Source organism: Dendropsophus ebraccatus, chromosome 8 (genome assembly GCF_027789765.1).
Source record: "Dendropsophus ebraccatus isolate aDenEbr1 chromosome 8, aDenEbr1.pat, whole genome shotgun sequence".
Taxonomy (NCBI): domain Eukaryota; kingdom Metazoa; phylum Chordata; class Amphibia; order Anura; family Hylidae; genus Dendropsophus; species Dendropsophus ebraccatus.
The window spans coordinates 102,749,451-102,775,973 of record NC_091461.1 but is presented as its reverse complement, the minus strand read 5'-3'; the positions used below and the strand labels follow the sequence as shown (position 1 = coordinate 102,775,973).

Genomic DNA, 26,523 nt, shown 5'->3' with positions numbered 1-26,523 from the left:
TGCTGGATTCACAGCTTACACTGCTTAGTAGTGCTTTATAATGTCTTCCATATTGCACATAGAGATCTATGGTGACAGGAGAGGGGAGGAGGAGTTAGTTGCGGAAACATCATGGCAGCTGGACTACACCCACTAGCTCAGGGATAACAGAGGGGAAAACTGATGAAAAATGCCATATATAGGTGAAATTGTGCCACTCCTAAAATTGTCCTTGGAAGGCACCTAAAACTACAGGTAGGTTATGTGTGTGTCCCTTCCCTGCTTATCAAGGACCTTAAAGTGAACCTATCACCTGGAAATGCAGTACCATAGTGCTGACAATGTTACACAGTTCTTGGGAAAAGAATACATATTACCTTTCATTCCTGACTGCAGTCTGGTAAAAAAAAAACCAAAAAAAAAAACGACAAACTGTTTATGTTGCATTGAAGTGCCAAAGAGGTGTGACTTAAGCAGTTCACAGCTGTAATCTGTCTGGGCCACGCCCCCTTACTGCTTCAGTGAAAAGTAATTGAGCAAGTTTTTAGCACATTGCACAGACGGCTAAATAAAAGGTAATATGTGCATCCTTGTCCTTAGAACAACGTAACATTGTCAGCACTCTGGTACTGCAGTTCTAGGTGACGGGTTCCCTTTAAATCTGCCAAGCCATCAGGCAGAGGAGTGTGCATATGAATAGGTGAGTGAATACAAGGCAGTTGATGAAAACAACTTTTTCACATTTATTTATTCCTACAACCCAAACGTCAATAGATTTCTCCCTCCACATTCTGAGGTGGCATTCCTCCTGGGGTGATGAAAATATCGGAGGAGTCAGGGCGAGGGCATCTGAGGTGCACGCACATATTCATCCATCTATTCCAAACCTTTGTGGTGCTAAACGTCTTCGTCAGCTGTTATATATAGGGGGTTTGTGCAATTACACTCGCTCAGATCACAAGATTGGTGTCAAAGACGTCTCTGCAAATAAGATGTCAGAAATGTTAATGAGACAAACGTCTTGTGAGTCGAGCAAAGTGCAGAAGAAGGGAGAGGAATACATCAAATCCTGCGGTTAAAGGAGCGATTTTCTCTGCTTTCTTACATAATAGGAGACAGAAAATAGAATAGGAATAGATTGAAAGGGATTGATACTCAACGTGGGAGAAAAATGCAGGGGATGGTAAGGAGGGGATGTGTAGCCTAGTATGAAGTTATGGGTGGCTGGGTGTTACAATGTTACAGTAATTACAAAGGATGCATTGTCTATGTCTACTAGATGGATGGGAACCCAGCAACAGGATAAGGCCAGGTTTACAATGCATTTTAGGATTTCCAATGTACAGTATACTTCCTATCCAGCGATACAACATACTGTACTGTATAGGCACTGATAGATGTAGAGGAGCACTATGCTACTGACATGGGGCAGGCTATGCCTTACTGCTGTAAGGTGAGAGTCTGTCAACACCTTGTTGACTGATTCCAGGTAGCAACCAGCAGAATTCTGGATGTAAGTAAAGCAGAAAATAGGATGTAAATCGGCATCACTAGATGTTACGAACAATAGTACCACTTGGTCAGGGAAGAGATGGGGAAGACACAGACTGTAGACCCTGAACTTGTCCCCGCCCACTGTCCCTGCCTATTTGGCACAATCAGCCCTAGGTGGCTGCAGACAACTGGGCGACAGTCCCTGACACTAAACGCAGACAAGACAGACACACACATTACAGGAGGGTCAACAGTCCGAGATCACAACGAACAGGCAGCAGAGGTACAAAAATGTAATCCAAAGAGAAGTCAAGTCACAAGCCAAAAAATCAGGGCCATCGGAAAACCAGAATAGTCAGGGTACAGGTTACAAGGGGTCAGAAAAAACAGATAGCAAAAATAGCAAGGAACGCACTGTGCACACTAGGGAACCCAGACTTAATAGCCAGCGAGCGGTTAATACACTAGGGATGTTATATGGTAGGTCAGGGGTCTGGTCTAGATGTGATTGGACCAGTCCCTTGATCTCCAACCACAGGCAACAGTAAATCTTGCATGCTGACTGGCAGGGAGACCTGCCAGTCACAGAATTCCCCAAGGAGATTCAACACTCCGCCGGAGACACAGGCCCGCAGCCTCCCTGGTTACTGGGGACATCGTTGGGCATTCTTGATGCTCTTGCAGTGCTCTCATTATGTGGCGTGCTCTTGGTGCACTCCAGCAGAAGAAGATGGTGTTGGAGTTCTGGAAGGTAAGTTCATAATACAGGATTCATTTTGTTTGTTACAAGTTTCTTCAGGGTTCAGAGTCTTTAAGAGGTTCCCTCCTCATGAAGGTTAGGGTGCTGGTCAGGTTAGGACTCTCAGTGTTGCTATATGGGAAGGTCGGCAAACAGACTGAGGGCTCTTACATTGGAGGCTGCAGCCACTTTTTTGTTCCAGCTCAGTTTGATCAAATCTGAGTAAAGCAAAGTGTCTGCAAATCTCCTCAAACTCATCATATGATGATGTGGAGCTACTGTGCATGGCGCTCTTATTTCTGACAGTCAGCTGGTTACCTCTAATATAGAGTAAGAATGGCGTCTCCGCACCCAGCTCCACCACGCACTGACGGTGTCTGACGGTTTACACACCCTACTCTAACCCAACACAATGACAGGATGAAGCGCTCTCAGCCCCACTTGTGAATCACTCAGATATTATTTGCAGCACATCCTCTTAATCACTTTCTCTTTTACAGAATTTCCACTCGAATCCGTCATTCGCCAAACAGGAGAGAAGGAAATAGGATTATTCACGCTTCTCTTCAGTCCCGAGACAATGGATCCAGATTAAACAAAATAAACATATGTTAATGGGAAAAATATGTCTTATTAGTATGATGCCAAGAAAGCCTGTCCAGATCCAGTGACATGTAGCCCGGCGCAGCCCACTGATCCGCCGCTCTCTGATTAACACGTTTCTCCGGACCTATGGGACGGCCTGGAATTCAGCCAAGGGGAGCACAATTTAATGAGAAGTTTCTTGTTTTTTTATCTAAACAGAAAATAACAAACCAGAAACACAAAATCTCATTAAGCCGAGCGAGAAGACTGCTGGCGAATCTCAGCTGCTCAATTTATAAATGGAGAGCCTGTGTACTTGGGGACAAGGAGGAGGAGAGGAATCGGGAGGTGACAGCTGGGTCTCTTGTGTTCTGCGGGGTCTGTACCATCCACTGTCCAGTCCACCTCATTAGAGGGAAGAAAAAGCTCTTGTCATTAAGGATGGAGTGTAAGCTGCTGTCCACACAGAGAGGTTCTGCTGAGACTCCGCATTCATTGTACTGCATCTCAGTATAAACAGTGCTACATTACCAGAGGCTCAGTGCTGTACCACAAGATGTAATGTGCTGCTCAGTGCTGTACCTCCACATGCATAATGCTGCTCCACCTGATGCAAAGTGCTGCACCTCCAGATGCATAATGCTGCTCCACCTGATGCATAGTGCCGTACCTCCAGATGCATAATGCTGCTCCACCTGATGCATAGTGCTGTACCTCCAGATGCATAATCCTGCTCCACCTCATCAGTAGCGGTCTTCGGCACCAAGCACCCCAAGCAATCGCTTGGGGCCCCCAACATTCAAGGGGGCCCCCACGCCCCGCTCTTCTCTTGTGCTCAAGACCGCTAGACAGGGCCGCTGCCCCGCTCGCTGCTGTGATCTGAACTGTAACTATGAGCACTCGTAATGAGTGCTCACAGTTACATGCAGCAGCAGCACTGACAGGGCGGGAGCCATTGGCTCCCTTCCTGTCAGTCATTCTTGTGGCCGCAGGAAGTGTTTTCCCTGCGGTCACAAGTGGCCACTCTGTCCTTGTGGTGTCGGTGCTCCAGTGACATCAGCGGGGGTCTATATAAATGGGGGAGGAGCGCACAGCGGGGGTCTATATAAATGGGGGGAGCACACAGTGGGGCTATATGATGGGGAAGACACAGGGGGGCTATATATAACTGGGGGAGCACACACGGGGGCTATAGACTACTGGGGCTTCACAGAGGGGTCTATATACTACTTAGGTCAGCACACAGGGGGTCTATATACTACTTGGGGCAGCAGAATGGGGTCTATATACAACTGGGGGAGCACACAGGAGGTCTATATCCAAGTGGGGAGTACACAGGGGGGCTATATACTACTGGGGGAGCACACAGGGGGTCTATATACTACTGGGGTAGCACACAGGGGGGTCTATATACTACTGGGGTAGCACACAGGGGTCTATATACTACTGGTGGGGCACACAGGGGGTCTATATACTACTGGGGGAACACACAGGGGTCTATATACTACTGGGGTAGCACACAGGGGGGTCTATATACTACTGGGGGAACACACAGGGGTCTATATACTACTGGTGGGGCACAAAGGGGGTCTATATCCAAGTATATATCCTACTGGGGGAACACACAGGAGTCTATATACTACTGGTGGGGCACACAGGGGGTCTATATACTACTGGGGGAACACACAGGGGTCTATATACTACTGGGGTAGCACACAGGGGGGTCTATATACTACTGGGGGAACACACAGGGGTCTATATACTACTGGTGGGGCACAAAGGGGGTCTATATACTACTGGGGGAACACACAGGAGTCTATATACTACTGGTGGGGCACACAGGGGATCTATATACTGCTGATGCAGCACACAGGGGGTCTATATATAACTGGGGGGCACACAGGGGTCTATATACTACTGGGGCAGCACACAGGGGGTCTATATACTACTGAAGGAGCACACAGAGGTCTATATACTACTGGCGGGGCACACAGGGGGTCTATATACTACTGGGGAACACACAGAGGGTCTATATACTACTGGTGGTGCACACAGGGTGTCTATATACTACTGGGGGCAGCACACAGGGGGTCTATATATAAAGGGGAGCTCACAGGGGATCTATATACTGCTGGAGGAGCACACAGTGGTCTATATACTACTGAGGGAACCACACAGGGGGTTTATATACTACTGGATGAGCACACAGGGTTCTACATCCAAGTGGGGGAGCACACAGGAGGTCTATATCCAAGTGGGGGAGCACACAGGGGGGGCTATATACCCCTGAAGGAGCACACAGGGGCGCTATATACAAGTGGGGGAGCACACAGGGGGTCTATATACTAGTGGGGGAGCACACGGGGTATACGCAACTGGGGGCAGTACACGGGGTATATACGACTGGGGGCAGCACACAGGGGGTTTATATACAACTGGGACAGCACACAGGGGGTCTATATACTTTTGGGGGCAGCACACGGGGGCTATATAACTAGGGGAACACACAGGCGTCTATACACTACTGGGGGAAGCACACAAGGGATATATACTACTGAGGGGAAAAACACAAGGGGTATATACTACTGGTGGCTGCGCACAAGGGGTATATACTACTGGGGGCAGCACAGAGCAGTCTATTGTTCTGGAGTGCGTGTCAGGGGGGGAGGCCAAGACATAACTTCGCTTGGGGCCCCAGAAATGCCAAGACCGCCCCTGCTTACCTGTCCATGTTCCCGCACTGACCAGAGCCACTGCTGATACTTCCTAACCTGTCTTTGGTTTTCAAAGAATTTTATTAGTTTTAATAATTGAACAGAGCCCAACATAGGCCATCAGAAAACAGAGGCCTACAACGGCCAACACTCAAGAACATAGGCAGAAGCGTATAACAAAAAATTTAACAGCTCCCAGGCTTACATCAGAACAAAAGGTTAACAAAAATCACTCTTTACATTCCGTCATGACTCAACCACAACCACAACCCTTTCCGGGGTCAATCTGTCCCCATAACACTTCTGACCAAGCTCTAGGTACATAAAAACCAACAAGGAACACACAGAGACAAGACAACACAGAGACAACCAGTGTCCAAAACAAAGAGGGGGGGGGAAAAAAAGGGGGTAACATGAATAACAGGGGGGGATAAAAGGAACCATAAACAGCCCTCGCCTCACCCTACCTAGCTGCCCCCTCCCTAATGTAAGAAATCCAGGGGTCCCACACCTTTCGAAATAGATCCTCGCAATCATGTAAGATAGAATGTAAGCGGTCATTGACCATAATCCAATTTAGTCTGTCTTTGAAGTGACAGACCGCTCAGCCAATCACTGGCCACAGTGCTGTCCCATCTTGGCCAGTGATTGGCTGAGAGGCCTGTCACTGACGTTAATGATGTCCGTTCAGCCCTTGCTGTACGATAATCTAGCAGATCGGCGCTCGCTAATCAGGTGTATTGGGCCGTGTAATACCATCCTTATTTTTTCCTGCACGATATGTGCATTAGCTCTACCTAGGCATTTGAGCGGTGTCTTTCTCCAAACTAGAACCAACTATATATAAAGCAAGTAAGTAATTAAGGCAATGGCACACCAATGTGTCAAAATGTAGAAACAAAAAAAATAATATAGATGCGCACCAATCTCTACCACAGCTTGCACACCCCACAGTACAAGTGCATGCAACGGTATCTGCAATGTAATAACAAACACAGGAGTAGCGCAATGCAGGTAGAAGGCACAAAAGCAAAATAGAAAAAAAGAAAAAATTATTAGGCTAGATGAGAACAGGATGAAGGCAAGGACATGGACAGAGGGGAAGAGGCAAACAACATATTACTACGGGCCACTAACTTCCCACGCGTTATGTCCTGCTCAATCCCTGAGGAAGTCCTGGGAGTAGGACGTAACACGTGGGACATTTTTGTTACATTGCACAGGCACTTTGGCTATTATTTAGCTGTGATATACAGTAAAGGAGGAGCAGCTACTTCATAGGGATGGCATGCACATGGTTCTTTTGGCGTTTACATATATGATGATGATGGTGTTATAAGGAATGAGACATTCTTTGGAGTTTCCCTACTCCTTTATTGGCCATGAGAACATGATGACCTGTCATGTCTCTCTGTTTAGTGGTTTTTATTTGTTTTAAAAAAAAAACTTTTTGGGGTGTTTTTTTCTGTATATTTGATGAATTACGAATAAAGATATTTTCTACACATTGGTGTGCCATTGCCTTAATTACATACTTGCTTTATACATAGTTAGTTCTAGTTGTCTTCTTGTACGTTGGCTTTGTAGCACCCGCTTTTTACCCAAAAGCTGTGCATCTTCTCTTTTTGGTAGTTTAACCAAACCAGTCACAGTCCTGGGCGGTAATCGCACCTCTTGGGGCATGATTGACAGTCAGGGAACCTTCTGGGTCACAGGGAAGCCGGATGACATCTTGCGGATACGCCAACACACCGGTGACCCAGCAGGTTCAGCCCAGGAACTGTGACTGGTTCGGAGAAAGACACTGCCCAGATACCTAAATAAAACTAAATCACATACAATGCCGGAAAAGATAAAACAGTGACTTTGGGCGTTTTGAAAATACAGATGACCATCACAATATATGATGGGAACTATTGCAGCTTGCTTTCTTATGCTGTTTTGGGGGGTTTAGAGCTCAAAAAGGTGGTGAATTGTTCCCTTTAAAAGGGTTTATCCAAGCTCAAGAAAACACAGCTACTTTATTGGCAAAAACAGCGCCACCCCTGTCCTTAGGTTGTGTGTGGTATGGCAATTTAGCTCCATTCATTTCAATGGAGCTGAGCTATAAAACCCCACACCCAAACTGAGGACAGGAGCAGTGCTGTTTCTATAAGAAGTAGGCCATGTGTTTTTAAGCCTGAGTAACCCCTTTTAGTGGATAAATAATAATTCTAGGAGCAAAATAGCATACATGCCTATGTGAAAGTATAGAATCCCGTCTCCTCCCCTTCTTCCATCCATACCCCTTCTCTATATCCCTCTTCTCACCTCTCCTTGTTGAACCTGATGTGCCTTTGTTGACGTGTTTTTTTTTAGCCTTACTATGTGTCCTGTTGGCTCCTTACCCTTGTACTGTTAAAGGGGCACTAACGGCAGGAGGTTTTTATTCAATATCGCTGGGTGGGGGGATGAAAACAATGATGTCCATTCACCTCCCCGCTGGAGCGTTGGAATTGGGTAGATAAGTGGACGTCATTGTTTTCATCCACTCCCTCTACGGCTATACTGAAAAAAGGCTTCCCGCCCCGGAGTACCCCTTTAGATAAGATGATGGAATTGATATCATTTTACACAATACATTTCCTCAGGTTGCAGACACGACGCTCCACCCTCATTGTCACCTAAACCTCATGTCCAGCTGTGGAGAGACAAGTCTACAACACAGGAATATCAGCCAGGAAACCATCAGCTGCATCTGCTCCATGCAGTATCCGGAGTCCGGGAACCATCAGCTGCATCTGCTCCATGTAGTATCCGGAGTCCGGGAACCATCAGCTGCATCTGCTCCATGCAGTATCCGGAGTCCGGGAACCATCAGCTGCATCTGCTCCATGTAGTATCCGGAGTCCGGGAACCATCAGCTGCATCTGCTCCATGTAGTATCCGGAGTCCGGGAACCATCAGCTGCATCTGCTCCATGTAGTATCCGGAGTCTGGGAACCATCAGCTGCATCTGCTCCATGTAGTATCCGGAGTCCGGGAACCATCAGCAGCATCTGCTCCATGTAGTATCCGGAGTCTGGGAACCATCAGCAGACGCCGCACTCTATCACCACCGCAAATAGCTGTAAAGAGAAGCAACACATTGTATCCACCTATGGACCATGTATCACTATGTTCTTCCCAGAATATGGGCGCAAATATTATCTATCAAAGACCCAAAACTGTTACATTCAGATTTATTTTGTAATTGTGAAGTAATTTTATTATAATAAGATGTAATTACAGTGGTGTCTTGGATTACGAGCATAATTCGTCCTGGGACTGTGCTTGTAATCCAAATCCACTCTTATACCAAAGCAAAATTTCCCATATGAAATCATTGAAATGCAAAAACAATTGGTTCCACACCCCAAAAATAATGATTTTATATTCTGAACAACATGTAGAACAAATGAAACAAACATTTATAAGCAGCTGAATATGTAATATTATAAGTTACTGTACAGCAGGGGTACTCAACAACTTTTAGTGAAGGTCCACTTACCGGGGTCTATTGTCAGGTGAAGGTCCGAGCTGAACATCAGTAGGAAACGTGTTTTGTTACTTTGTCACAAACGTTCAACTATTTATACACAGAATTGCTGCTTATTAGCGGGAAAACTGGCATTTTTTTCTCTCTCACCAGGCCTTTGATATTAGGTACAAAGGGGGTGACTGCCCTGGTAGTATATAGCCCCCCTGTTGCTCCCCCAGTAGTGTATAGCCCCCCCTGTGCGCTCTCCCTCAGTAGTATTTAGCCCCCTGTTGCTCCACCAGTAGTATATAGCCCCCCTGTGCGCTCTCCCCCTGTAGTATATAGCCCCCTGTGAGCTCCCCCCAGTAGTATATAGCCTCCCCGTGCGCTCTCCCCCTGTAGAATATAGCCCCCTGTGAGCTCCCCCCAGTAGTATATAGCCCCCCTGTGCGCTCTCCCCCTGTAGTATATAGCCCCCTGTGCGCTGTCCCCCAGTAGTATATAGCCCCCTGTGAGCTCCCCCCAGTAGTATATAGCCCCCCTGTGCTCTCCCCCTGTAGTATATAGCCCCCTGTGAGCTCCCCCCAGTAGTATATAGCCCCCGTGAGCTCCCCCCAAGTAGTATATAGCCCCCCTGTGAGCTCCCCCCTGTAGTATATAGCCCCCTGTGAGCACCCCCTGTAGTATATAGCCCCCCCGTGCGCTGTCCCCCTGTAGTATATAGCCCCCTGTGAGCTCCCCCTAGTAGTATATAGCCCCCTGTGAGGTCCCCCCCAGTAGTATATAGCCCCCCTTGTGCTTTCCCCCTGTAGTATATAGCCCCTGTGAGGTCCCCCCTGTAGTATATAACCTCCTGTGCACTCCCCCCAGTAGTATATAGCCCCCTCAGTAGTATATAGCCCCCTGTGAGGTCCCCCCTGTAGTATATAGCCACCTGTGCGCTCCCCCCAGTAGTATATAGCCCCCTCAGTAGTATATAGCCCCCTGTGAGGTCCCCCCTGTAGTATATAGTCCACCTGTGCGCTGTCCCCTTGTAGATGCCCCCCAGACAGAAAAAAAAAAATAACAAAAACAACTCACCTAGCACCTCGTTCCCCGCTGCGGCTGTCTTCTTCTCTTCCCGTCGGTCCGGCCCCCGGCTGATACGCGCTCTGTAGGGATGTCCCGGGGATTCCCCAGCAGAGCGCGCATCAGTGACCTCAGTGTACGCCGCCGGCCTGCACTTCCAAGAAGGACAGGCCGGCAGAGTACACTGAGGTCTGTGGTGCGCGCTCTGCTGGGGAATCCCCGGGACATCCCCAGAGAGCGCGTATCAGCCGGGGGCCGGACCGACACTGCCCCCAGCCCCACAGGCGTACTGACATCTAAGGACAGTACGCCTATGGGGCGGGAGGCAGTGCGGTGGGGAGCGGGACCTCCTAACCGCCCCGGGACGGACCGGATCCGGGGCGGTTAGGAGGTCTGACCAGGGGTCCGGACAGCTGGCCTCCGCGGTCCGGGTTGAGGACCAGTTGAGGACCCCTGCTGTACAGTATAGAAATCAGCATATGGAGTATAATGTTTAGTAAGTGCATAACCCTGAAAAATAGCCGCAACATGCTAGAATAGAGAAGCAGGGCTGCTGTCAGAGGTCTGTGTGGTCACATGACAGCAATGGGGAAGGGGTGTGTGTTCAGCACGGACCAATCAGGACTGACACAAACTGCAGGGAGCATGAAGGAATGAGCAGGGCAGATGTGGGCACATACATGCAGCACTCTCTGTCCGAGGAGAGAGGGGTTACAGCTATGAAGAGATTACTTCCACAGTCCTGTCCCCTGATGTGAGCCCCAGCCTGAAGTGGATCTGCTATCATTTGGAAGGTGAGGGAGACTTCCTGGGTCAGAGTACAGAGCTGTAGACCCCGCTATGCAGACCATGGCCCTCCCCAACTCGCCCTCTCACCCAGTACAGGGAGCTCTTAAACTAAAACAATGCTCTTAAACCAAGGTCTGCAGTTTATCAGGAGAAATGTCTCTTTCCCTATGGGCTGTAATATAGCAGGTACAAGCTCTCAGCCACCTTGCACTCATGGTACAGGAGCTTCTGTCTTTGGGCATTGATAATATTATGGGGGTTACCCGGCCTCGCCTCCTCATTAGACGCAGTAAGTGTCATTTATCATTATAACCTGTTGGAGGCGCTCCGCAGAGGCGGATCCAGTTTTCCTTTTTCTAGGACATCACTGAGATCTGGGCTAGAAATGAATGTCCCTGTTATTTGCGCTGATATAAAACTACAGATTTGTGGCTATTAGAACCAGAAGGAAAATGCAGGAAAAAAGGTCAAAATATTTATTAAACCTTTTCTTTATTTGTTTCTATCCCAAATAAAACTGCCATGTTCCTTATTTCCTTGATCTTTTCTTCTTATAATTTCCATAGACGGCACTCACAGACTGATGTATTGTTAACTTTCCTCTATGTGTATTCTTTCCAGTCTGACACAGTGCTCTCTGCTGCCACCTCTGTCCATGTCAGGAACTGTCCAGAGCAGAAGAGGTTTTCTATGGGGATTCGCTACTGCTCTGACAGTTCTTGACATGGACAGAGGTGGAAGCAGAGAGCACTGTGTCAGACTGGACAGAATACAACACTTTCTGCAGGGCATACAGCAGCTGATAAGTACTGAAAGAGTTCTTGAGATTTTTAAATTGAAGTAATTTACAAATCTGTATAACTTTCTGATACCAGATTATTTAAAAACATTTTTCTCCAGAGAACCCCTTAAATATGTACATCCAGGAAGCAGCAAACGTGCAATAAAGTAAAGTGCAAAAAGTGTTATTTTTAAATTACCTATCTGAGCTCCGGCCATGTTCTCTGTGTCGCCCCCTGGTGTCACACACAGGGGGCACAGAGAGACGGAGCGCACACACAGGAGGCATATAGAGACGGAGCGCACACACAGGAGGCACAGAGAGACGGAGCGCACACACAGGAGGCACAGAGAGACTGAGGGCACACAGAGACGGAGCGCACAAACAGGAGGCACAGAGGGATGGAGCGCACACACAGGAGGCACAGAGAGACGGAGCGTCCACACAGGAGTCATAGAGAGATGGAGCGTACACACAGGAGGCATAGAGAGACGGAGCGCACACACAGGAGGTACAGAGAGAGGGAGAGCACACATAGGAGGCACAGAGAGACGGAGTGCACACAAAGGAGGCACAGAGAGATGGAGTGCACACACAGGAGGCACAGAGAGATGGAGCGCACACACAGGAGGCATAGAGAGACGGAGCGCACACACAGGAGGCATAGAGAGACGGAGCGCACACACAGGAGGTACAGAGAGAGGAATTGCACACATAGGAGGCACAGAGAGACGGAGCGCACACACAGGAGGCACAGAGAGATGGAGCACACACACAGGAGGCATAGAGAGAGGGAGCACGCACACACGAGGCACAGAGAGATGGAGTGCACACACAGGAGGTACAGAGAGACTGAGTGCACACACAGGAGGCACAGAGAGATGGAGCGCACACACAGAAGGCATAGAGAGAGGGAGCACACACACACGAGGCACAGAGAGATGGAGCGCACACACAGGAGGCATAGAGAGAGGGAGCGCACACACAGGAGGCACAGAGAGACGGAGCACGCACACAGCAGGCATAGATGACCCGAGAGGAAACCGGGGGGGGGGGGGGGGGGGTAACACTGCCTGGACTGCAAATGAGAAGCTATGTGTACTGCCCCCAAACGTTAGACAGTGGCTGCGTGGCCTGCCAGGAGAGGAGGGGGCTGATCTTATAGGGGAGGTCACAGGGTCCCAGCAGCACAGAGGTTGTCAGGAGAGGAGGGTGCTGAATTTATAGGGGGAGGTCACAGGGTCCCAGCAGCACAGAGGATGTCAGAGGGGAGGGTGCTGATCTTATAGGAGAGGTCTTAGCAGCACAGAGGATGTCAGGAGAGGAGTGTGCTGATCTTATAGGAGATCACAGCAGCACAGAGGATGTCAGGAGAGGAGGGTGCTGATCTTATAGGAGAGGACACAGCAGCACAGAGGATGTCAGGAGAGGATTGTGCTGATCTTATAGGGGAGGTCTCAGCAGCGCAGAGGTTGTCAGGAGTGGAGGGTGCTGATCGTATAGGGAAGGTAACAGGGTCCCAGCAGCACAGGGGATGTCAGGAGAAGAGGTTGCTGATCTTATAGGAGGTCACAGCAGCACAGAGGATGTCAGTAGAGGAGGGTGCTGATCTTATAATGGGGTCACAGCAGCACAGAGGATGTCAGGAAAGGAGTGTGCTGATCTTATAGGGGAGGTCACAGCAGCACAAAGGTTGCCAGGGGTGGAGGGCAGGGCCGTTTTAATACATTGGTGGGCCCAGTGCACAGCCCTCAAGAGTGGGCCCCCCTTTACCTTTCTGTACATTGTATAATGTACTGAATTTGCCCCCACACTGTATCCAGAGCCCCAATACATACAGTAGTTACCTTATAACACTATTTCCACCATACAGTGATTACATATTACATAAAAACTGCACTAAACAAAACAGAAAGATATCACCAATGATACCATTACATAATACCGCCACACCATGACCCCTAACACTACAGACCCTATAACAGAGTGCAGTTACATCCAGTGACTCACCGGGGGCATCTTCTCCGATCAGAGTCTGTCACCTTTTCTTTTTCTCTCCATCCAGCCTGGGCCACCTTGAAGTCTTCTCCTGGCTGTGAATCTTCTCTCCAGAATCTGCCAGACAAATATTTTAGGCTCCAACACATACAGTAGTTAGGTCCCTTGTACCCCTATACAGTAGTTACACCCCTCTGTACTCATACATAGTTACACCCCTCTGTGCCTCCATAGATTTAAGGTGTCCCTGTAGTATATAGACCCTCATGTGCTCCTCCAGTTATATACAGCCCTCCTGTGCGCTCCCCCATTAGTATATAGCCCCCCTGTGCACTCTCCCCAGTAGTATATAGCCCCCCTGTGCTCTCCCACATTAGTATATAGCCCCCCTGTGCTCTCCCACAATAGTATATAGCCCCCCTGTGCTCTCCCCCAATAGTATATAGCCCCCCTATGCTCTCCCACAATAGTATATAGCTCCCCTGTGCTCTCCCACAATAGTATATAGCCCCCTGTGCTCTCCCACAATAGTATATAGCCCCCCTGTGCTCTCCCACAATAGTATATAGCCCCCTGTGCTCTCACACAATAGTATATAGCCCCCTGTGCTCTCCCCCAATAGTATATAGCCCCCCTGTACTCTCCCACAATAGTATATAGCCCCCCTGTACTCTCCCACAATAGTATATAGCCCCCCTGTGCTCCCCCTCAATAGTAAATAGCCCCCCTGTGCTCTCCCCAATAGTAAATAGCCCCCCTGTGCTCTCCATAATATATTGCCCCCTGTGCTCTCCCCCATAGTATATAGACCCCTGTGCTCCCCAATAGTATATAGCTCCCCTGTGCTCCCCAATAGTATATAGCCCCCTGTGCTCCCCAATACTATATAGCTAACCTGTGCTCCCCAATTGTATATAACCCCCTGTGCTCCCCCATAGTATATAGCCCCCTGTGCTCCCCCATAGTATATAGCCCCCTGTGCTCCCCAGTAGTATATAGCCCCCTGTGCTCCCCATAGTATATAGCTCCCCTGTGCTCCCCCATAGTATATAGCTCCCCTGTGCTCCCCAATAGTATATAGCTCCCCTGTGCTCCCCAATAGTATATAGCCCCCTGTGCTCCCCAATAGTATATAGCTAACCTGTGCTCCCCAATAGTATATAACCCCCTGTGCTCCCCCATAGTATATAGCCCCCTGTGCTCCCCCATAGTATATAGCCCCCTGTGCTCCCCAGTAGTATATAGCCCCCTGTGCTCCCCATAGTATATAGCTCCCCTGTGCTCCCCCATAGTATATAGCTCCCCTGTGCTCCCCCATAGTATATAGCCCCCTGTGCTCCCCATAGTATATAGCTCCCCTGTGCTCCCCCATAGTATTTAGCTCCCCTGTGCTCCCCAATAGTATATAGCTCCCCTGTGCTCCCCAATAGTATATAGCCCCCGTTCTCCCCCATAGTATATAGCCCCCTGTGCTCCCCAATAGTATATAGCCCCCGTTCTCCCCCATAGTATATAGCCCCCTGTGCTCCCCCATAGTATATAGCCCCCTGTGCTCCCCAATAGTATATAGCCCCCGTTCTCCCCCATAGTATATAGCCCCCTGTGCTCCCCAATAGTATATAGCCCCCGTTCTCCCCCATAGTATATAGCCCCCTGTGCTCCCCCATAGTATATAGCCCCCTGTGCTCCCCAATAGTATATAGCCCCCTGTGCTCCCCAATAGTATATAGCCCCCTGTTCTCCCCCATAGTATATAGCCCCCTGTGCTCCCCCATAGTATATAGCTCCCCTGTGCTCCCCCATAGTATATAGCCCCCTGTGCTCCCCCATAGTATATAGCCCCCTGTGCTCCCCAATAGTATATAGCCCCCGTTCTCCCCCACAGTATATAGCCCCCCTGTGCTCCCCAATAGTATATAGCCCCCGTTCTCCCCCACAGTATATAGCCCCCCTGTGCTCCCCAATAGTATATAGCCCCCGTTCTCCCCCATAGTATATAGCCCCCTGTGCTCCCCAATAGTATATAGCCCCCGTTCTCCCCCATAGTATATAGCCCCCTGTGCTCCCCAATAGTATATAGCCCCCGTTCTCCCCCATAGTATATAGCCCCCTGTGCTCCCCCATAGTATATAGCCCCCTGTGCTCCCCAATAGTATATAGCCCCCTGTGCTCCCCAATAGTATATAGCCCCCTGTGCTCCCCAATAGTATATAGCCCCCTGTGCTCCCCAATAGTATATAGCCCCCTGTGCTCCCCCATAGTATATAGCCCCCTGTGCTCCCCAATAGTATATAGCCCCCTGTGCTCCCCAATAGTATATAGCTCCCTGTGCTCCCCAATAGTATATAGCTGCTATATAACATTGAAAAAAACAAACACTGTTACTCACCTAGGTCCACGCGTTCCTCTTCTCTTCCCTCTTGTGGCCGCACTTCCTGCGGTCACAAGAGGCTGCACTCCCCTTACCCTCGCGCCGACGCTCTAGTGACGTCGGGCGCTAGAGAGAGAGTGCGGCCTCTTGTGACCGCAGGAAGTGTGGCCACAAGAGTGACTGACAGGGAGGGAGCCAATGGCTCGCTCTCTGTCAGTGTCGCTGCTGCTGCAGCGCTGAAGCGCCGCAGCAGCAGCGGACAGACGGGGGGGCCCTGCAGGGGGCGCCATGGAGGGGTAAGTAGATTACCCATCCATGGCGCTCCCCCCTGACAGGCTGGTGGCCGGAGCCCTGTGCGACCGCATTGGTCGCACATAGCAATGGCTGGCCTGCTTGGGGGGGCCCCTTTAACCAGTGGGCCCGGTGCACGTGCACCATGTGCCCTCTGGTTAAAGCGGCCCTGGTGGAGGGTGCTGATCGTATAGGGAAGGTCACAGGGTCCCAGCAGCACAGAGGATGTCAGGAGAAGAGGTTGCTGATCTTATAGGAGAGGTCACAGCAGCACAGAGGATGTCAGTAGAGGAGGGTGCTGATCTAATAAAGGGGTCACAGCAGCACAGAGGATGTCAGGAAAGGAGTGTGCTGATCTTATAGGGGAGGTCACAGCAGCACAGAGGTTGTCAGGAGTGGAGGGTGCTGATCGTATAGGGAAGGTCACAGGGTCCCAGCAGCACAGAGGATGTCAGGAGAAGAGGCTGCTGATCTTATAGGAGAGGTCACAGCAGCACAGAGGATGTCAGGAGAGGAGGGGGCTGATCTTATAGAGGCCTCACAGCAGCCCAGAGGATGTCAGGAGAGGAGAGTGCTGATGTTATAGGGGAGGTCACAGCAGCACAGAGGATGTCAGGAGAGGTGGGTGGTGATCTTATAGGGGAGGTCCCAGCAGCACAGAGGATGTCAGGAGAGGAGTGTGCTGATTTTGTAAGGGAAGTTCACAGTAGCAAAGAGGATGTCAGGAGAGGAGGGTGCTGTCATTGCTTGCAGCTGCAGCCATGTCAACATGCACAGTGTGGGGCTGTCAGGACTACAAGTCTCAAGAACCCTGCTGATGAGAGTTGTTGTTAAATTGGAAGGCTGCTGCTGCAACACTGCAACTCCCAGCATGCCTCATTGTGCACTACAACTCCCAGCATACCTCATTGTGCACTACATACTCCCAGCATACCTCATTGTGCACTACAACTCCCAGCATACCTACTTGTGCACAACAACTATCATAGCCGCAGTTTGGGGGCCCTCCCCCCGGACTGCGGCTATGATAGTTGTTGTGCACAAGCAGGTATATTTGTATTTTTTTTGAGGTATCGAACTGGTATCCGAGTATCGAAATAAAAAAAGCTGGTATTGTGACATCACTAGCAGGGCCTAGGCCTGTAATGCCTCTCTGTGCTTGCTCCCCACCTCTCTGCATTTCAGTAACGGTCCAGGGCTGGATTGTGTCCTCCTTTACCGGAAGAATATTGCGCTTGTGCCACTGCTAGCGGGGTGGTTCAGCCACACTGGGGGCCCAGGTTGGGCACAAGTTACATTTAATCTGCTAACCCTTCTTGCAGGACATACAGCAGCTGATAAGTACTGGACTTTTTAATACAAAAATAGGTTAAAAAAAAGTTTAACTTATTGACACCAGGTGATTTAAAAACTATTTGAAGATGTGAAGCAAGGACTAAACATATTATAAATGCCATTTTTCCTATTTCCCTGGGGTCCTCAGGGTTTTTAGGGCTGCATACGCCTTGTAATGTATACTCAATGAGGGTGGATATACAGGACGCCAAGATCAAGGAAATCTGTCTGGTCCGTAGCAGGTAGAGAGCTGCATACACAAGCATTGTACAACCGCTAGTCACAGGGCCGGCGTCAGCATCCGGCTTACCTGGGCACGTGACGGGGCCCTGTTAGCAGCTAGCAGAACGTGATGGCAGGTGTATTTTGGCAACAGCTTAACAGTCGCTTGTTAGGAAACAGTCACCTGTGGGAAAGTTTCTTTAGTGCAGCGCTCTCTAACATGTGACTTTCCAGTTGCTGCAAAACTACAACCCCCAATATGGACCGCTGGCAAGATATAATGGCAGTTATAGTTTGGCAACAGCTGAAAAGTCACTGACTGGGAAAGAAAGATTTAGGAAAACTGTTTATTTAATCCAGTGTTCTCCAACAAGTGACTCACTCTCCAGTTGCTGCAAAACTACAACTTTCATCATGCACTACTGACAGGACATGATGGGAGTTGTATTTTGGCAACAGCTGAAGAGCCAGTGGTTGGGAAACAATGATTTAGGAGGACAGTGGCCCAATTTATCTAGGGGTGCAGTGACAGGGGGGCATTGTCACAGTTCTTAAGTGCAAAGTTATTTTGCACCAAGAGAAGGGCTAACTACAGACTGAAGCACAAGGTGCAGCTCACCTACAGATGGGGGGCACAAAGAGGGTCCTGTTACTGTTTGGGAGCTCTATGCCATCATGTATTGGGCTGTAAAAATCTGCAACATATCCTCCATGTCTGAACTCACCCTCATCATTCTGAGAGGCCATAAAAGCCTATTTCACATCTGACATTGTATAGTGGGTGACATGGCTAAGTCTAGGTTCACAATGCGTTTTATCCTATACGTTTAACGTATACATTTTATGGAAAAAACGGATGCAACTACTGATGCAATTGTGTGCCATCCGGTTGGATCCGGTTGGAACCGGTTGGATCCGGTTGGAACCGGTTGGATCCGGTTTTTCCATTGACTTGTAAACAACAACAACAACAACAACAACAACAACTTGAAACAACAACCTGACAACGTGTCTGGGCATGCTCATGACATCACTACGACAAGCAGTGACATCATGTAAGTGACATAATTGGCGATGTCATCCAAGGGCCCTATAAAAGAAGGTGCCGAGCCCCAGAATCTCTGTTCTTAGGGACTCACTAGCGATCACACTGTTGGTACTACCTTGCGTTCTGCCTGTGTATACTGATAGTCATTTCTAGTGTTTTTGATTTTTGTCAGTCCATGGAGAGAGAGGAGAGGATTGACAGGGAGCTTGCCATTTTTGGCAACCTCCTGTGCTATTTGGTTCCAATCCTGGTCGGCTGTCTTTCCACCAGACAACCACTCAGCATGATTGAACCCTTCATCAACCCGCTGAGCTGGGGCAATTCCATCAGCAACCCGCTCAGCTGGGACAATATCACCTCGGGCCTGCAGTGGTCAAACAGTACCATCACAGACCAGACCAGCTGTAAGATTACCCCAAACCTGCAGAGGCCCAATTACACCACCAGAAACCTGCAGCGTCCAAACACCACCATTGGAGACCTGCCCGACTGTGACCTGATGTCCATCACCAGTCATGTCCAGAGCACAGCAACCGCCTTTACTGACCTGCTTAGCTGGCTAACTGCTGTTAGTGATGTGCTCAGCTGGACATCCACTACCAGTCGCCTGCTGAGCTGGACTTTCAGTAATAGCGCCCTGCTGACCTGGATCACAGCTGCTGTAGAGAGAGTGAGTGTGATCACCACCACCTGTGATTACATCAACTGGATCTGCAGCACCAGAGACCTGATCGCCTGGACCACCACCCTCACCCGCAGCAGCTTCCTGGAGATCTGGATGACCACAGCCGCCTGGATCACCAACACTACCACCGGTGAGCTGACAACGTTTATTTCCACCGTCACCACCAGCGATCTGCAGGCCGCACTGAGCAGCATAAGTGAGAAGCTGGTGTGGATTGCCACATCCCTCCAGCTTCTCACTTGGCTGACCAGTCGCTGCAACAGGTGCGCTTGGCTCATAACTGCGGGTGAGGCGTTGTCCTGGATGAACACCACCAGCAGGATGCTGATCGGCGCCCTACAGGGCATCAGACTTATCGTGCGATGTCTCTCCAGTACCGAGGAGCTGAGGAAATGCCTGGCCATCATATCCGAAGAAGTGCTCAGCGGCTTCCCCGCCACCACCACCACAGCACGCTCCGAGGGACATTCCTACCGCCGACAGCGAATGATTTGAAATGATAGAACATCACCAGGGGCCTGCAGTTCCATCAGAGAGCAGCCCAGCTGGAAGATTACCACCAACCTGCAGAGCCCCAATTCCACCACCACCAATCTGCAGCGTAGCAACTCCAGCACCATCAAAATGCAGAGTCCAAACAACACCATTGGAGACCTGCCCAACTGGAATATGACCACCTGTGACCTCATTTCCATCAGCAGCCATCTCCAAAGTGCAGCAACCACCTTCAGTGACCTGCTTAGCTGGATATCCACCACCAGCCGCCTGCTGAGCTGAACTTTCACTAATAGTGACCTGCTGACCTGGATCACAGCTGCTGTAGAGCCAGTGAGTGTGATCACCACCGCCTGTGATTTCATCACCTGGATCTGCAGCACAAGAGATCTGATCATCTGGACCACCACCCTCACCAGCTTCCTGGAGATCCGGATGACCACAGCCACCTGGATCACCACTACTACTGCCGGTGAGCGGATCACGTGGATTTCCACCATCAGCACCAGCGATCTGCAAGCAATCACAGCGAGTGCGACATTGTCCTGGACTATAACCACCAGCAGGATGCTGATCGGCTTCCTACAGAGCATCAGACTGATCCTGCGATGCTTCACCAGTACCAAGGAGCTGAGGAAATGCCTGGCCGTCATCTCCAAGAAAGTGCTCAGCGGCTTCCCCGCCGCCGCCACCACAGCACGCTCCGAGGGACATCCCTACAGCCGACAGCAAATGATTTAATAACTTTAATAAAAGTTTTTCTTGTTGCCAAAAATGTGTACTATTATATGTCACTATACATTGTAGTAAGGTGTCCAAGGGTGTAAGTGTGTAATAATGATAATGTGGGACACTAAAAACACCATACACCACCTCTCTTACCCTGTACCTGTCATGGCCGCTCTGCCGTACTCACCGTTATTGTGTGAGGTGAGGAGGAAAGGGGAACTACAACCATGGTGGACGGCACACAGGAGCGCCCCCTGCTGGTCACTCTCCTTCTCCAGCTCTTCCCTATTCCACTGGCTGTAGGAGTATACACTGCCCAGACAAAAAACACCCGGTGGGGTCTCAGTAGATTTATCCTTGTTTCCAGATAGTAACCAATCACAGCTCAGCTTTCACATATTATTTGCCCTGGTAAAGTGAAAGGGGAACTGTGATTGGTTGCTTTGGGCTACTAAGGGAAATGTATTGTGCTGTTTTATAGCAAGAGACCCATAGCAACCAATCACAGCTCAGCTCTCATTTCTCACATTGCTCTGGGAACATGAAAGCTGAGCTGTGATTGGTTGCTATGGGCAACAAAGAGACTCTTACCATTAGAAAGCTTAAAGGGGTTGGCCACTTTATAGTAAAATTGCTCAGTGTACAGTATTAGTAAGTGTACTCACTGTATATACTGACAGCAGCTCCCTGTGTACCTCATAGAGCTAATATCAGACTTCCCTCCTCCAGGCTGTGCTCCCCTCCAGGCCCCGCCCCCCAGTGTCCACCACAGCCTGTATATGTCTATGGAGGACACAGTGGACAGGGCATGTCACATGTTCCTCCATGTCGGCCATTTTATGGACTGAAACAAAACAGAGCAGGGCAGTATAGCCTGGTGAAGGGAAATCTGATTTTAGCTCTATGAGGTACAGAGGGAGCTGCTGTCAGTATATACAGTGAGTACACTTACTAATACTTTGTACAGACCTATTTTGCTATAAAGTGGCCAACCCCTTTAAGGCTTCGTTCCCACTGAGCAAAACTAGCGGAATTCCGCGGAATGCCGTTAGCCTCCCTCTCATAATGGGAGTCTATGGGAGGCGCGCGCTCCTGCTCTGTCCGCGCCGAAGAATGAACATGTACATTCTTCAGCGCGGACAAAGCCGGAGCGCGCGCCTCCCATAGACTCCCATTATGAGAGGGAGGCTAACGGCATTCCGCGGAATTCCGCTAGTTTTGCTCAGTGGGAACGAAGCCTTAAAGGGGTTGGCCACTTTATAGTAAAATTCTGCTAGTTTTGCTCAGTGGGAACGAAGCCTAACAAATAACCCCCATTCCTAGTAAAAAGTTGTGTTCACACTTGCTGTTTTTGTTCCATTTTTTTTATTTTCTGTCTATTTTTCTGCAAATTGCGAAACCTCTTTAAAATAGCAGCATTTTTTGCCTTGATTTTGGTGAAATTGGCAGAAAATAACACGTTATTGCAAATTGCAGGAAAATTGAGGCAAAAATGCATTAAAAACACAAGATAGGGTGCCTTCACACGTACCGTATCGCTGCGTATTTATCGCTGCGGGCCGACTTAAGGAGCAAACGAGCGATCTCAGCTCTCAGTGCTGCCCGGGTGATCGCTAGATCGCCCGGGCAGCCCATAGCATACAGCAGCGCCTGCTGCCGACGGAACGACGGCAGCAGATCGTTGCTGTATCAGTCGTTTGTTTTTCAACATGTTGAAAGACAAACGACTTCAACGATCAGCCAACATGAACGATGTCGGCTGATCGTTGCCTTCTATTTCACGGGACGATTATCGGCCGTAACGGCCGATAAACGTTCCGTGAATTAGGGCCTTTAGCCTAAAGGGGAAGGTGTGATTAGAAAAGAAGGAGAGGGAGCAGCGATCAATACTCATATGTGGCGCTATATTATAAATGGGGGGGGGCACATCCTTTAATGTTTGAGACCCATGGAAAGCATGCAGCACTGTTTGTATAGTGATGACAGTCCCATCTCATCATATATTATTAGGCTCTGTAATCTATATTTATGGTTTTATAACTTCTTGCGACTGTATGGACTAGCATGAAAATCAAGAAGATCTAATCCTTGTGTAAACAGGTGATGTGTGTCCAATAACAATGTTGTTAAATGGCCGCACAAACTATACAGGGATCGTTCAGGAGTTCCTGCCGCTCAATAAGTTGTGCTGTGTTAGGGCATTGCAAAGAGCGCTGATCTCACTGAGCGTCACTCATTTGTGGCCACAGATCGCCGAAGATTATTATTAAAGTTACCAAACAGCCCAGATACGTCAGGACATTCCCAATTTCGGGGTGCTGTCCCAGAACACACACAGTGACCCACAATACCCACCACCTCCACTGCTGCCCAGTGTTAATTAATGTTGCTGCATCCAATGCCCGACAATCCTATGCAACGTTAATTACCATTCTCTGGATGACACAGGCACAGAGAAGCTGTGCCTGTGTCATCTGCGGCGGGTCCCAGCTGTCAGTGATTGGGATTACTGCCACACAGAAGGGACACAGAGGGGAGGGCTGGCACAGAGGGAAGGGATGGCACCAAAAAGGGGTACAGAAAGGAGAGGACTGACAGAGGGGAGGGCTGTTACAGAGAGGGGAGGACTGACACAGAGAGGGGAGGACTAGCACAGAGAGGGGCATAGAAAGGGGAGGACTGATCTGAGAGGGGACACTGAAAGAGCAGGGCTGGCACAGAGAGGGGGCAGAGATGGAAAGGCTGGCACAGAGAGGGTAGGGCTGGCACAGATGGAATAAAATACTGTAATAAAATTAGTGATGTGTTGCCCTATGATTGTGGGAGAAGTATTTGGGTATTGTTGGGGGGTGTCTTGGGATGTGGGTGTGGTTGGGGCATGTCTATGTCCCTCTTTACACTGAGCCAAAGTTGGGAGGTATGTATTATTATGTCTGATAGGACCCTTAGCCAATGTTTTGAATACGTAGGAGGCAACTACACAGGGTTTGTAACACATCAATGTGTGTGGGGGCCCACTGTACTACCCAATCGGTTTGGCTAGGTTGCTTTTCAAGAGTGGCCTGAGTATAAGTAGTGGCCTGCCAGCAAGGCAGTGGAGTTAGGTCCTGACTCTGGCAAGTGGCACAAGTTCAGGGTCAGCCATGTGGGTCAAACATAGGGGGTCAGCATATGCAAGGTGTGATGTCCCACCACGGTGTTGCTGGTATACACACCCTTCGCAAAAGCCTGTACTCTAAGTAAATGTGGTGATGCAGTCGTACCTAAGTTTTGCCACTAGATGTCGCTAGTATGTATATCATAAATCTGTGTATTTCACAGCTGTAGTATTCAAGGGGTTATTGTTCTTTGTGATTTATGCACCAATGAGAGCTCTTTCCTCTTAAATAAAGACACAACTCCATTGTACATAATACTCATGTTTTTTTTTATTTTTGTAGTGAAGCCTATAGTTGTGTACAGTAGCGGTCTTTGGCACCAAGCACGCCCCGCTCTTCTCTTGTGCTCAAGACCGCTATACAGGGCCGCTGCCCCGCTCGCTGCTGTGATCTGAACTGTAACTATGAGCACTCGTAATGAGCGCTCACAGTTACATGCAGCAGCAGCACTGACAGGGAGGGAGCCATTGGCTCCCTTCCTGTCAGTCACTCTTGTGGCCGCAGGAAGTGTTTTCCCTGCGGTCACAAGTGGCCGCTCTGTCCTTGTGGTGTCGGGGCTCCAGTGACATCACTGGAGCATCGGCGCCAGGACAAGGGGAGCGGGGCCACAAGAGTGAAGAGAAGAGGAGACGCCCGGACCCAGGTGAGTATAAGTGTTTGTTTTATTGTGTTATATACTATATGGGAGGGGGAGCACACAGGGGCCTGTGTAACTGGAGGAGCGCACAGCGGGAGTCTATATAAATGGGGGGAGCACACAGTGGGGCTATATAATGGGGAAGACACAGGGGGGCTATATATAACTATATGCAACTGGGGGCAGCACATGGGGTATATACGACTGGGGGCAGCACACAGAGGGTTTATATACAACTGGGACAGCACACGGGGGTTTATATACTTTTGGGCAGCACACGGGGGGCTATATATAACTAGGGGAACACACAGGCATCTATACACTACTGGGGGAAGCACACAAGGGGTATATACTACTGAGGGGAAGCACACAAGAGGTATATACTACTGGCGGCTGCGCACAAGGGGTATATACTACTGGGGGCAGCACACAGCGGTCTATTGTTGTGGAGTGCGTGTTGGGGGGTCCAAACATAACTTCGCTTGGGGCCCCAGAAATGCCAAGACCGCCCCTGCACCTGATGCATAGTGAGTGCTGTAACTCCAGATGCTAATGCTGCTCCACCTGATGCATAGTGCTGTGCCTCCAGATGCATAATGCTGCTCCACCTGATGCATAGTGCTGTAACTCCAGATGCTAATGCTGCTCCACCTGATGCATAGTGCTGTGCCTCCAGATGCATAATGCTGCTCCACCTGATGCATAGTGCTGTAACTCCAGATGCTAATGCTGCTCCACCTGATGCATAGTGCCGTACCTCCAGATGCATAATGCTGCTCCACCTGATGCATAGTGCGGTACCTTTAGATGCATAATGCTGCCCCCCCCTGATGCATAGTGCGGTACCTCCAGATGCATAATGCTGCTCCACCTGATGCATAGTGAGTGCTGTACCTCCAGATGCATAATGCTGCTCCACCTGATGCATAGTGCGGTACCTCCAGATGCATAATGCTGCTCCACCTGATGCATAGTGCTGTAACTCCAGATGCATAATGCTGCTCCACCTGATGCATAGTGCTGTAACTCTAGATACATAATGCTGCTCCACCTGATGCATAGTGAGTGCTGTACCTCCAGATGCATAATGCTGCTCCACCTGATGCAGTGAGTGCTGCACCTCCAGATACATAATGCTGCTCCACCTGATACATGGATCTGTACCTCCAGATGCATAACACTGCACCACTACATGCATATTGCTGCACCAACAGATGTATAGTGCTGTGCCACTGTACCTCCAGATGCATAGTGCTCTACCTCCAGATGCAGAATTCTGCACCACCAGATGCATAGTGATGCACCAATGTACTTCCAGATGCACAATGCTGCTCCACTTGATGCATAATGCTACACCACCAATTCAGAACGGTACACCACCAATGTACAATTCTGGACCACCCTGTACATAGTGCTGCATTACTAGATGCATAGAGCTGCACCACTGTACTTCCAGATGCACAGTGCTGTACCTTCAGATGCATAGTCCAATTTCTATGATAATTACCACAATTTATCTTTGTAAAGGTTAGAGCTTAGGGCTTGGAGTCCCTTCCCTTGATACTGCCATATAATTACTTGATGAAATTCAGGTTGCATGAAGCCACTACTAGGAGGAACTCAAGAGGCTTAGGTTATATTAGGACTAGTGGCTGCATGACATAAAATTGCAATACAGCACATGTAATCATAAGTCATGAGGTTGTGTTGTGATCTGTAAGTTACAATTACACAATAGCTGGCTGAAGTTAGAAACCTGTTGCATTTCTCTGCAACCACTTATCAGTTGTGATTGTACCGGGCCAACATTGTGATGTTATGTTTTCTTTTGATCTCACTACATACAAAAAAACAACAAAACGTATCTAACGTTAATGCAGATCCCATATGGAGTTCCAAAAAGTAG

At 49.2% G+C, this 26,523-nt stretch overlaps 1 long non-coding RNA gene across 1 annotated transcript; it reads right to left on the bottom strand.

Annotated features, from left to right (window-relative positions):
* Positions 1 to 698: 698 nt before the first annotated feature.
* Positions 699 to 21,192, bottom strand: LOC138798789 (uncharacterized). Its single transcript, XR_011364165.1, has 2 exons — positions 21,010 to 21,192; positions 699 to 960 (listed from the first exon to the last, which is right to left on the bottom strand). It is a non-coding gene; the product is annotated as an uncharacterized lncRNA (long non-coding RNA).
* Positions 21,193 to 26,523: the final 5,331 nt, after the last annotated feature.